The sequence below is a fragment of the Narcine bancroftii genome, chromosome 3, assembly GCF_036971445.1.
Source record: "Narcine bancroftii isolate sNarBan1 chromosome 3, sNarBan1.hap1, whole genome shotgun sequence".
Taxonomy (NCBI): domain Eukaryota; kingdom Metazoa; phylum Chordata; class Chondrichthyes; order Torpediniformes; family Narcinidae; genus Narcine; species Narcine bancroftii.
This window is the reverse complement of record NC_091471.1, coordinates 171,290,026-171,302,617: the sequence shown is the minus strand read 5'-3', so window position 1 is coordinate 171,302,617 and position 12,592 is coordinate 171,290,026. Positions and strand designations below refer to the sequence as shown.

General features: G+C 37.5%; 1 protein-coding gene and 1 long non-coding RNA gene across 13 annotated transcripts in view; one reads left to right on the top strand and one right to left on the bottom strand.

Annotated features, from left to right (window-relative positions):
• Nucleotides 1–12,592, top strand: part of psd3l (pleckstrin and Sec7 domain containing 3, like) — a 538,648-nt gene that overhangs the window by 258,251 nt on the left and 267,805 nt on the right. Inside the window, exon 2 of one of the 12 annotated variants that reach the window (XM_069925824.1) lies at nt 7,277–7,481. The exons of the other annotated variants lie outside the window; for them this stretch is intronic. The gene's annotated coding sequence lies outside the window, so the exon portion shown is untranslated. The remainder of the gene's footprint in view (nt 1–7,276; nt 7,482–12,592) is intronic. 12 annotated transcript variants of the gene reach the window in all.
• Nucleotides 9,362–12,592, bottom strand: part of LOC138757842 (uncharacterized) — a 32,398-nt gene continuing 29,167 nt past the window's right edge. Inside the window, exon 3 of the long non-coding RNA XR_011353923.1 lies at nt 9,362–9,583. This is a non-coding gene — a long non-coding RNA (uncharacterized lncRNA). The remainder of the gene's footprint in view (nt 9,584–12,592) is intronic.

Below are 12,592 nucleotides of genomic sequence, written 5' to 3'. Positions count from 1 at the left end.
AGATATATGACAAGAGAAAATATACTGGAGCGGGCAAGGAATAAAATTAGAGAAGACAATAAACCATTGGAATACAAGGGTCAAAAAATATTTTCTTACCCAGACATAAGTTTTGAACTCTTAAAGAAGAGGAAGGAGTTTAATACAGCAAAATCGATCCTATGGAAAAAAGGTTATAAATTTATGTTAAGACATCCATCTGTGCTTAAAATATTTATCCCTGGAGAGCAAAACAGACTGTTCTCGGATCCGGAGGAAGCACGAGAATTTGCAGAATGCATGCAGGACAGAAGGAGAGATGAAGAGTTGTAACAAGAATGAAGAACGGCGATAAAATATATATAAAGATGTAAAAATAATGTATATGTAAGAACTAAAGAAGGGAAAGAGAAGGGAAGAAAAGAAGTAAGGGAAAAAAGAGGGTGAACTTTGTTATATGTGTAAAAAAAAAGTTTTTTGGCGGGGTTGGGTGGGAGAGAATAACCGTCACTGCGAAATCGGTTGACGCTTGCAAGTGGGTTCGCAATCAAAATGGAGAGAGGAGTTGTGGTTGCCTGGTAAGGGATAAGGGGCAACTCAGAGAGGGGGAGGGGGGACATTTGGGGCTAAGGGAATATTGGATGTGGGAGTTGTTGAAGTATTTTATGTTTTAAAAGTATTGTCATACATTGAGTTTAAAAAGGGAAAACTGAGAGATGAAAATGGGGAAAAGGTGGATGGTGGTGGTGAGGAAGCGGAAATGAGGTGTAAACAGGATATGAGATGGCCATGTTGAATTATATGACTATAAATATTAATGGAATACATAACCAAATTAAACAGAAGAGGCTATTAAATTTACTGAAAAAAGAAAAAAATAGACATAGCATTTTGCAGGAAACGCATCTAACTGAAGTGGAACATAATAAATTAAAGAGAGACTGGGTAGGGCAAGTAGCGGCAGCATCATATAATTCAAAAGCTAGAGGTGTAGCTATATTAATTAATAAAATAGAGGAGGAAATAATAGATCCAGCAGGGAGGTATGTAATAATAAAGTGTCAGATATATTCAGAATTTTGGAATTTGCTCTATATTTATGCATCTAATGAAGAGGATCAAAAGTTTATGCAAGATATTTTTTTGAAAATTGTTGATACGCAAGGGAATATATTGATAGGAGGGGATTTTAACCGTAATTTGGATCCAATGTTGGATAAAACTTGACAAAAGACTAGCAAAAAGAATAAAGTGGCCAAATTTATGGTTATATCAATGCAGGAAGTGATACTTATGGATATATGGAGGAGGCACCACCCAAGAGAGAAGGAATACTCATATTATTCGAGTAGGCATAAAACATACTCAAGGATTGATATGTTTTTGTTGTCAGCCCATATTCAAGGGAGAGTTAGGAAAACTGAATATAAAGCTAGATTGCTATCTGATCACTCACCCCTGTTATTAGCAATAGAACTGGAGGACATCCCACCAAGAACCTAGAGATGGAGGATAAACTCCATGCTTAAAAGGCAGGAATTTAGAGAGTTTATTGAATGCCAAATTAAAGCGTACTTTGAAATAAATACGGAATCAGTGAAAGACAAATTTATATTATGGGATGCAATGAAAGCTTTCATTAGAGGGCAGATAATAAGTTATGTAACTAAGACGAAAAAGGACTACAATCAGGAAATAGAATAGCTGGAAAGGGAAATAGTAAGTACAGAAAAGGAACTAGCAACAAGGGACGATATAACAAAAAGAAGAGAATTGGCGGGCAAAACAATAAAATACGAAACATTACAAATGTATAAGGTGGAGAAGAACATAATGAAAATAAAGCAAAAGTATTATGAACTAGGAGAAAAAACACACAAAATATTAGCCTGGCAACTTAAAACAGAACAAGCTAAAAGAACTGTATTGGCATCAAGGAAAAAGGACAAACAAATTACATATAATCCAATGGAGATTAATGAGAACTTTAAGGAATTTTATGAACAATTATACCAAACTGAGAATGAGGGGAAAGAAGACAAAATAGAAGAGTTTTTAGCTAAAATTGAACTGCTGAAATTGCAAGAAGAGGAACAAAACAAACTGATAAAACCATTTGAAATAGAGGAAGTACAGGATATATTAAATAAGCTGCCGAACAATAAAATGCCTGGAGATGATGGATTCCCAATAGAATTCTATAAAACATTTAAAGAGTTATTAATTCCTCCTCTCCTGGAAGTAATGTACCAGATAGAAGAGACAAAAAACTTGCCAGATTCATGTAAGATGGCAATAATTACAGTAATACCAAAGATGGGGAAGGATCCACTAACACCAGCATCACACAGATCAATATCTCTACTTAATTCAGATTATAAGATAATAGCAAAATTATTAGCAAACAGATTAGCCAATTGTGCACCAAAAAGAGTAAAACAAGATCAAACTGGATTTATTAAGAAAAGACGAACAGCGGATAATGTCTATAAATTTATTAATTTAATTCATGCAGTTCAAGGAAATAAGATGCCAACAGAGGCTGTTGCTTTAGACGCAGAAAAAGCCTTTGACAGGGTAGAATGGAATTATTTATTCAAAGTATTACAGAGGTTCAGCCTACCAGAAAAATATATTAATTGGATTAAAGCATTATATAATGGACCATTGGTGAAGGTAACAGTAAATGGATATGTATCGAACCAATTTAAATTAAGTAGGTCAATTTAAATTAAGAATCTCCCTCACTGTTCGCTTTAGCAATAGAACCGTTGGCAGAACTGATAAGAACAGAAAAATAAAATAAAAGGGATAAAAATAAAGGAGAAGGATTATAAAATCAGTTTATTTGCAGATGACATCATAGTATACTTAACAGAGCCAGAAATATCAATAAAAGAACTTGAAGGAGTATGGAGAAATATCGGGGTACAAGATCAATGCAAATAAAAGTGAAATGATGCCAATGAGTAATGTGGATTATACAGAATTTAAAAAAGAATCACCATTTAAATGACAAACACAAGCAATCCAATACCTAGGTATTAGGTGAGATAATAATTTAAGACACTTGTACAAATTAAATTATCAGCCATTAATAAAGAAATTGCAGGAAGACTTAGAATATTGGAAAGAATTACTGCTAATGTTGATAGGGAGGGTAAATTGCATTAAAATGAATGTCTTCCCAAGGATACAATATTTATTTCAATCGTTACCAATTCCCTTAACAGAAAAATTCTTTAATGAACTAAAGAGAATAATGACATTTTTGTGGAAAGGGGTGAAACCGAGGATAGCGTTAAATAAATTAAGAGAGAGGTAAAACCAAGGTGGTTTGCAGTTACCAAACTTTAAAAATTATTATAGAGCAGCACAATTAAGGTATTTATCAGATTTTTATCAGACAAGGGAAAAACCAAATTGAACTAAGATAGAGATAGATAAAATAGGGGAGAGGTACCGGAACATATACTTTATAAGTGGGATGAAAAGCTGATACGATATAAAATCTCACCAGTACTGCATCATTTACTCAATATATGGAAGAAGATTCACATATAAAGGAAAAAAAAACAAATGACTAAATACCAAAATTATTATTGACGCAAAATCAGCGAATCCCTTTTACAATAGATAACCTTTCCTTTAGAGAATGGGAGAGAAAAGGAATTAAAAGAATAGAAAATTGTTTTTTAGGAAATAATTTATTAACATTTGAATAATTGAAGTACAAATATAGAATAACTTATGGTACAATGTTTGCATATCATCAACTGAAAGCTTACTTAAAGGATAAATTGGGAAACAGACTGAGCTTACGAGAAGGAAGAAGCTTTGAATATGTGATTACAGACAGAATAATAATTAAAAGATTTATAACGAACATGTACATCAAGCAGCAAGATAAGGAAAATGATGAAATAAGCTATAAACCCAAACAAAAGTGGGAAAAGGGTTTAAACATAAAGATAAAAAATGAAACATGGGAAAAGTTATGTTCTGGAACTATGAAGAATATAATAAACACAAGGATATGCATGATACAGTATAATTGGTTACACAGGTTATATATCACGCCCAAAAGTTAAATAAATGTGATCCAACATTATCAGATAGATGTTTTCGCTGTAAGAAGGAAATGGGAACAACAGTACATGCAATTTGGGGATGTGAGAAAGTGAAAAAGTTTTGGGAAGATCTAAATCAGGTATTAAATAAAATCACAAAAAGCAACATACCAAAAAATCCAGAAATCTTTCTTCTAAGTAATATAAGAAGTAAAGAATTAGGCCTCAAACTAGGTGAAGCGCAAAATAGATTTATTAAGATAGCCTTAGCTGTAGCAAAAAAATGTATAATGTCAACATAGAAATCGGAAGAGAGCCTGAGAGTACAGCAATGTTACATAGAAATGAATAAATGTATTCCATTGGAAAAAATAACATATAATTAAAAAAAATAAAGTCACATTATTTGAACAAGTTTGGGAACCGTACATGGAACATAACAGAGAGGGCTTGCCTCGGACCTCCACCCCCTAAAATGATAAAATGACGATCCAATGTGCAAAAGCAGATGACACAATTTTCTTGTTTATTTTCATTGTGTGATGACATTGTTTAATGGTTTTATTGTATTGTATATTTTGAATGTTTATTGGTTTTGGAGGGGGGAGGGAAGGTCGGGGGGGGGGGGGGAAAGGGAGAAAATGCCACTGTGTATATTTAAGAGGGAAATGTTTGTATGCCCTTTGGTTGATATGGTTCACAGTGTGAAAAATAAAAAAAATATTAAAAAAAATAAATGTAGAATCAGAACATTAAGAAAGTCCTTGATCCTCTATTTTCATCCTATATCCCTACCTCCATCCATTCCTCTTGATGCTGTTTGAGTCTAGAAATGTATCTACCTCCTTTATTCATTAACACCCTCCACAGCTTTTTGAGTTTCTAAATATATTACCCTGTTCTTTGATACTGTGATCCCTGGTTCCAGACTCCAAAGGCAGGGGAACCATTCTCCTCGTTTTCAACTGTCCTGGAGCTATTTATGCCCATTTTATGTACTTTTGTGCAGGAATTGATAGGTTTGTGGTTCATTAAAGGCTTCCCCATACTGTTGCTGTTTTCTGACAGATATTAAAGGTAAATTTCAGTTTATGCAGTAATTTGTAAAGTCATCATCATGTTTCATTTGCAACAAAAGTGCTCCGTTCTAGAGCTGGAAGAGGAAAGTCATCATGGCCTGAGTGAAGTTTATAATCTGAGTCTGCTTAATGAATGGATAACTCTCAGTGTCAGACTTTTGATCAAGGTTCTGAGGCTTGAATAGCTTAATCTGATATTTTAAGTCTTGACAGGAATAAGAAGTGATTTAGAATGTGCTTACAGGATTAGAGTGTGAGAGATCATTCAACCTTGAAACAAATTCTGCTTCTTTGATCCTTGTGGTGTTTTGCATCTGAACTTGTTTAGATATAGTTTCATACCTCTTAGCATTCTGTTGGTGAGAAGTTATGAGTCCTGCATATTGCATATCCGAGATGAAGTCTTAACATACATTACACACAATGCCTTTTCAATATATCAGGCTGGTGGTAATTCCCTGTTGTGAAGGAACACTTGTGATGTCAACTGGTTATGGTCAGTCAGAGCAATACACAAAAGTGCTGGAGAATCTCAACAGGACATTCAGCATGGATGGAAAGCAATAGGCAGTCTATATTTCAGCTCTATGCCCTTCAGATAATCCTTGTCTTTAACTCTGTTTTGGATATCATTTCTGTAAGGGCCAGCTTTGCTGAAAATGCATCTGTATAGATATTCAACATTTACCTCCATAAGTTATAGAACATGTTATGTTCAAACCTTGATGGCCTCACTACCCCACATTTGATTAGAGATGCAATACAAGGTATAATAAACATTAAGTCAGATACATGAATAGGAAAGAGTTGGAGGGATTTGAGCCAAACACAGGCTAATGGGATTATTTAAGGCAGGCATCTTGGCCAGCATGGTCGTGTTGGGCTGAAGAGTTTGTTCCTATGCTGTATAACTCTTTGAATCTGTGAATCTAATTCCCCCCCCCCCCCCCCCCCCCCACTACTCTGATCTTCTCTATCTCCTGTAATAATTTCCTTCAGATTTAAAAAAAAAAATTTTGGATCCAATTCTGAACTCATATACATATTTGATTTTCACAATTGTTAATCTTCCTTTCAGTTACCGAAGCTTAAATTCTACAATCCTCTCTCCAAAACTCTGATTCTCTTCCTCTTCAACTTTAAAACACACTCTGAAGCCTTCCTCCTTGACCACGTTTGGCTCATCTTAAAATTTTATAATCTTTCAGTGAAGCAAGTTTGGATGGCTCTCCATCCTCAAGAAGCTATCTAGATACAACTGGCTGTTCCTCACTATTTCATTTTGTTGCATTGAATCTATTTCTTGGAAAGAATATGGGTATCCTTCAATTCATGAATAATTTCCTCTGCAACGCCTTTGACTCTTTGTGATTTGCATCTTTAGTTTACAAAGTTATTCTTCATGAAGGACCACATCACTTATTGTGCATAGGAATACAATGTACTCAGAGTTTTCACATAACTAATATCTATAACAGGAGTGTCAAACTCAAATTCACGGAGGGCCAAAATTAAAAACTTGGACTAAGTCGAGGGCCGAACTAAATATTTATTGAAAATTTTCAACAACATCTGCATGTTTTCTCTTCTTTCAATATATGTAATGTTAAACTTTAGGATATAACTTTAGGAGGATAATGTTACAGGTCAGGAGTAGGTAGCTCAAGTTCACCCTTTGCTTGACCTGAGGGAAACATATTTGGTCCCTGTGGAGATGTAGTCAGCATTTACAGGCTGTGTCCATTTTGGCCTGCATCAGGACTCAGCATTTCCTGCTCACTCCTCTGGCTCTAGGCCTCTATTCACCCTCGACCCACCATCCCTCTACCTGACCAGTCCTTTACCCAACCTCTACTCACCCCTCACTCCACTCGCTCTGCCTCTACCCACCCCATCCTATACACGCCCCTCTACTGCCTCTCCCCTCAACCTGTTCCTCCCTCTACCCATCTCTCACCCTCTAATCACCCCTCCCCTACTCGCCCTGCCCCTCCCCTTTTACCTCTTCCCTATCCACCCCTCCTTCTACTCATCCCTCCCTCTAACTGCCCCTCGCACCACCATAACTTCCCCTGCCCATTACTCCTCACCTACACCCTCTGCCGATCAGCCTTTGCGGACAGCCACCATCTCTCTCTTCACGTGCAGGGCCGAACCAGCCGTCCCTGGGGTCCGTGCAGGTGCAAGCACTGAAGGCCGTGGCGACCGGGAAAAGTGCGCTCGCGCTGTGGAAGGGCCGTCCGGTGCCTGTCGCGCGGGGCTCGCTCAGCCCGGGGACTGGGCGCAGCCTGCCATGCCCGTCGCGCTGACAGGAAATCACAGGCGCTCGCCCATCCGCCGCACCGCTTGACAGGTGGGAGAAGTGACTGGTTGTGCGGGGAGCCTTCCAACTGGCTTGCTGGCTGATGACATCGACAGACTTCTCGTGTTACAATTTCTCGTGTTACAATGGGGAAGGATGTGCAATGAAAGGGGAGGATGGTTACCAAAAAACAGCATCGGCTCTCGCTGCAGGGCGGGCCACCTCTAATACATTTTTTAAATGATCTTGCAGGCCAAAATGGCCCGCGGGCCAGAGTTTGACATGTGTGATCTATAATGTTAATAGGCTGCAAAGATATGACCAAGCTGGCTACCCCGAATAGGGCACAGCCAGGGGCAAAACTTCCTATCAAAGCTTCATTCCTTTTAGTAACTTATAAATGTCTCCAACATTCAATACAAAAAAAAATCTATTACAATTGAAATAACTAACTCAAAGAAAATAAAAGCAAATGTTTAATTAAAATACATACTGGACAGAAATAATTAAATACATTAGAACGAAATGATGTTAAAATGTAACTAACATTTCCTGCTGCTTCCTGGAAACCCCATTGAAATTGATGGGCCTTGAATGTCAGGTATGACCTGGTGAAAGATCAAACAAGCTATATTCCCAATGCCTGGTGAGACCGGAGCACTTTCTATCAGTGAGTATTTGTCAACAGAAGCGCTCAACTTTGAATCACTGAGCTGGTGATTCTGACCAGCCTTGGCCAGCAAAATTTATCTTATTTGTTCCAACAGCAATTGGGAACCAGAGGAAAAGATGGTTTAGACTAAATTTGTAAGATGTTCTGCAAATGCTGGATATAGAAAGTCTTGTTATCAATCATTTAAAAATATAAGTCTGATATATTCTTTGCTTTGATTTCACTTCCATTTGTACTTCATTAAAATGAAATGCTTGTAGATTGAGAGAGGTGATTTTGTTAAATAATATTTTGCACATTTTAACCAAATGGGGTTAACTTGAATATTCTTGTAGAGACACCAGAGACTGCATATCTGGAGCAAAAAATAACTGCTGGAAGAACTCAGCGCACCTAAATTCTGGGGCACCCTCTCTAAATCTTTTTTTTACTCATCTACTTCAACTCAAAGGCACTCTCTAAAGTTTCCCCGATGCAAAGTCTTTCCTGAATCGTTAATAATTCCTTTCTGCCCCACAGATGCTGTTGGACCTGCTGAGTTTTCCCAGCAGTTTGGTTTTTGAGTGTAGTTATATCTAGTCATCCATTTTGGTATAAGACCTAGACCTGATCTGACCCTTTTCAACCACAGATAATATGAATGCAGCATTTAAGGCAGGGAGGGGTTTTTTTTGTATATCTATGCCCCTTGCCTCAAATGTAGTGATCTGAAATATGCTATTGAGTTTCAAAGGGCAGCTGCAGGAAAGTGTTTTTACAGAGATTTGGAGCTTGCTGCTGGTGGAGGTTGTGGAATCAGACATAATCACTACATTTAACAGGCATTTAGAGAAGCACTTGTATAGGTGATGTATAGAAGGATTCATGACTTAATGTGGGCAAATGGGATTGGGATAGATAGGCAAAAACTTACCACTCAATGATTGTATCATCAGGTATTGAATAATACCAGATGACAGACATGTGTCGTGAGACTAATCAAATCATCATGTCCTGGATAAAGTAATGAGCTGAGTCATGATGACCCCATCTAAATATCTTATCAAACATGAGATGGCACAAAAATTGTTACAGAGATGTGAATAGTGAAGAAGATTATCACAGCAGGAAAAATGACAGATGGAGTTTTGGAGGTTGAATAGAGGAAAGTATGCAGTAAATGGCAGGACTCTTAGAATCTTTGATTTACTAAAGGATCTTGAGTACAAGTTCATTTCTCCCTAAAAGACAACTCAACTCAAAAGGGTGGTGAGGCCTTTATTGGTTGAGGCAATGAGTATAACATTAGGGAAATCATGTTGCAGCTGTATAAAACTTCTGTTCATCCACCTTTGGAGTACAGTGTGTAGTTCTGGTCACTCAAAAGAGGAAGGATGTCGAGCAGGGGTGGCCAAACCTTTATGGTTGTTGGCCATGTATAGAAAAATATAAGGAGCGATGGCTAAACAATATTAAGCTTAGCAGTTTTCAGCCAGTTACACTGCAAAAGAAGAATGATGTTTTTAGACCAGAAAACCCCTGTTCGATCAAAAGTCAATTTTCTATCAATATAACTAGATGACACTACTGAATAGTTTAATTATTGACATTACAGTAGTTTACTGATGTGCTCACATATTACAGCAGGCATTTCTGTATATACTGTTCTTCTTCAATTTAATTTACGTGAATACAATAAAACCCTTTAAAACTGTCATTCAAAAAGCAGTGCAAAATAAAAAGCTGGGTACAAAATAAGAACAGGAGAAAAGATCAAGAAAGTCTCCAGCATTCCTCCATAACTCTCAGCGAATACAGTTCATGGCCCAAGTGTCCATCTCGATGATTATAATGCAATGTGTAAATCTGTAGATAGGCTATTAGAGATAGACGATTAAAGTTAACAGATTCCTTCCACATCAAGCAAACACACTTCCCCTTGACTTTTGAAAAAGTATTAATTTTCCCACCATGTCTGAAATTTTCAGCACCCCCTTGCTATTTTCCACATTTTTGGTTCCTCCGTGTTGAATCAACTGAGGTAAACATTTTTCTAAATAGAGGAAAGCGTTTTCATCGATGAGTAACATTGCAAAGGTCGGTCTAGTACAGAATGGCCAAATTTGCTTAATGTAAGTGCCAAATACAAAAAGCTTCAAATGTGTGAGAGCCGCAAGGTGTGAAAAAATGTTTTTATTCATACATGCATTTTTGTAAAAAAAACTTGAATATACATAATAATATTTATTAATGTTTTAAACTAATTTTATTAGTTTCAATAGTCAAAAATTGCACTAATACATTAAAATTTTTTTCAAAATCTTGACTGATTTTCTGTGGAAATCTCTGCCCAAGGAAGCAGTAGAGGCTATATATTTAAGATATAGTAAAAGATTTTTGCATCATTGGGGAATTAAGGGTTATGGGGAAATGCCGAGCTGGGTTCATGGCCAGATCAGCTGTGATCTCACTGAATGTGCGAGCCGGCTCAATGGGCTGGATGGACAACTCCTGCTCCTGTTTCTGATGTGTATTCTTCAGGAGTGCTGCTGCCACTGGTCTCTGCAGATAACTGAACCATTGCAGAGTCGAGCACATGATGTGAGAAGTGACACGATGCAAAGCTGCCTCCTGTGACAGGATGAGGCCAGGGAGCCCACAGCTCTGCTCCCCTCTTCGCCAGCAGAATGGGGGAGCGGCTGCTGGGATATGGAGATTCTAGTATTTGTGCAAAATGGCAGTGATATCTAGAGTTAAAACTAAGAGTTCAAAGTACATACAGTGCAATTTGTTGTTAGAGAGTATGTTCTCATGAGCCACAAAAATGGGTAATGGGCCGCAGTTGGCCCGTGGGCTATAGTTTGGCCACCTCTGATGTAGAGGATTTGGAGATTATGCAACAGAACTTTACCAGGATGTGGACTGGATTAGAGAGCACTGAATGGAGATGTTGTACAAACTTAGATTATTTTTTCTATGGGATGTCCTAATATATGGAAAAAAAAATGAGTTGTATACATGATCTTTTTCCCAGCATGAAATGGTAAATACTTGAGAGATGGTGAGATGGGGTAAGTTCAAAGGAGATGGTTGAGCTAAATTGTTTTGCACAGAGAGTAGAGTATGCCTGGTTGGAGTTGCCAGTGGAGTGGTGGAACTAGATACAATAGGAACACTTAAAAGGTAATTCAATAGGGACGAGCATCAGGGAATAGAAAAATGCAGTCCATGTGCAGGCATCGTTCTCAGCACAGGCATGGTAGGCTGAAGGATCTGTTCCCATACTGTACTGTTTTATGTACCTGACCCATTGTAAACTGTTCAGATTTAGATTCAGGACCAAGGCTTTACTTACATAAAAGGGTGATACATCTAGTAGAATGTGTCCCACACCCCCACAGACCTGGGTTTAATCCTAACCTCTTTGGGAGTCGATGGAGTTTGTATGTTTTTCCTGCAACTGAATGGATTTCCTCCATGAGGTCTGATTTTCTCCTATGTCCTAAAGATGTTGGTTAAGTTGCCCATGCAGATTGCTACTATTTTTGTAAGTGAGGGGTAGTATCAGAGGGATGTCTAATGGGAATGTGGGGAGAATAAAAGTGACAGTGTAGAATCAGTGGAAAAAATTGTACTTGGTGCTTTGTGGGCTTGGTGGGTTGAAGGGTCTACTCTTGTGTCATACCTCTCCATGACCATGGATTAATGACGATATTTTTATTTTGGATGCTTTGAGACCACCAGTCTTTTTGGGACCGAAACACTTGACTTCTGTTTGGCTTCCCATAATATTTCACATGCAATAGCTTTCTGGAAAAGAAATAAGTTAGGTAATTTAAAGAAAAATGCAGAAGCTAGTTGCACTGGCAAATTATCTGCTGAGATGGATTCCCATTTTATTTCATGGATCTACTGGAAAACTGGGGACAGGTGAACAAGATGCCTGAGAGTCTGATTGATAAGAATGTGTAAACTCTTTTACCCCATTAAATATGCTCTGAGGAAGAGCAATCGAACAATGTATGAAGGTGGGATTTTAAATAATGTTTTTGTTCCAAACAATATTTCAGAGATTTATGAGTGTTTTGGAAGAGTGTTAGATTTATAGAGTTCAAATTGTGTTTACTCGACAAATAAGCATTTCTGCTCTGATTCAATGCAAGACTGATGAGCAACCCGATTTAGACTTGATATAAAATAACATTAAAAATAACGGAACAACTTGAGAAGTTTTTAAATCGAAATGCCACTAGCTGAATAATCCAGCTTAATTTTTAGAACCGGCTCAAGGGCTTGGAATGCAGAATGATTGGAGAAAACACCCAAAGGTGGGGAGGTCAGTCTGCGAGCACGGCCAGATGTCCATTTCCACTGCAATGCTTTTTTTAAAACTAGCACACAGAAAACTCAGTTTGCATTGCTGTAAAATTTACTCAAATTCCTGTGATGTTTTTCATCTGTTTTCACTGATTTCTCGTATTTTTAGCTGATTAAAGACAGCACAATTAAG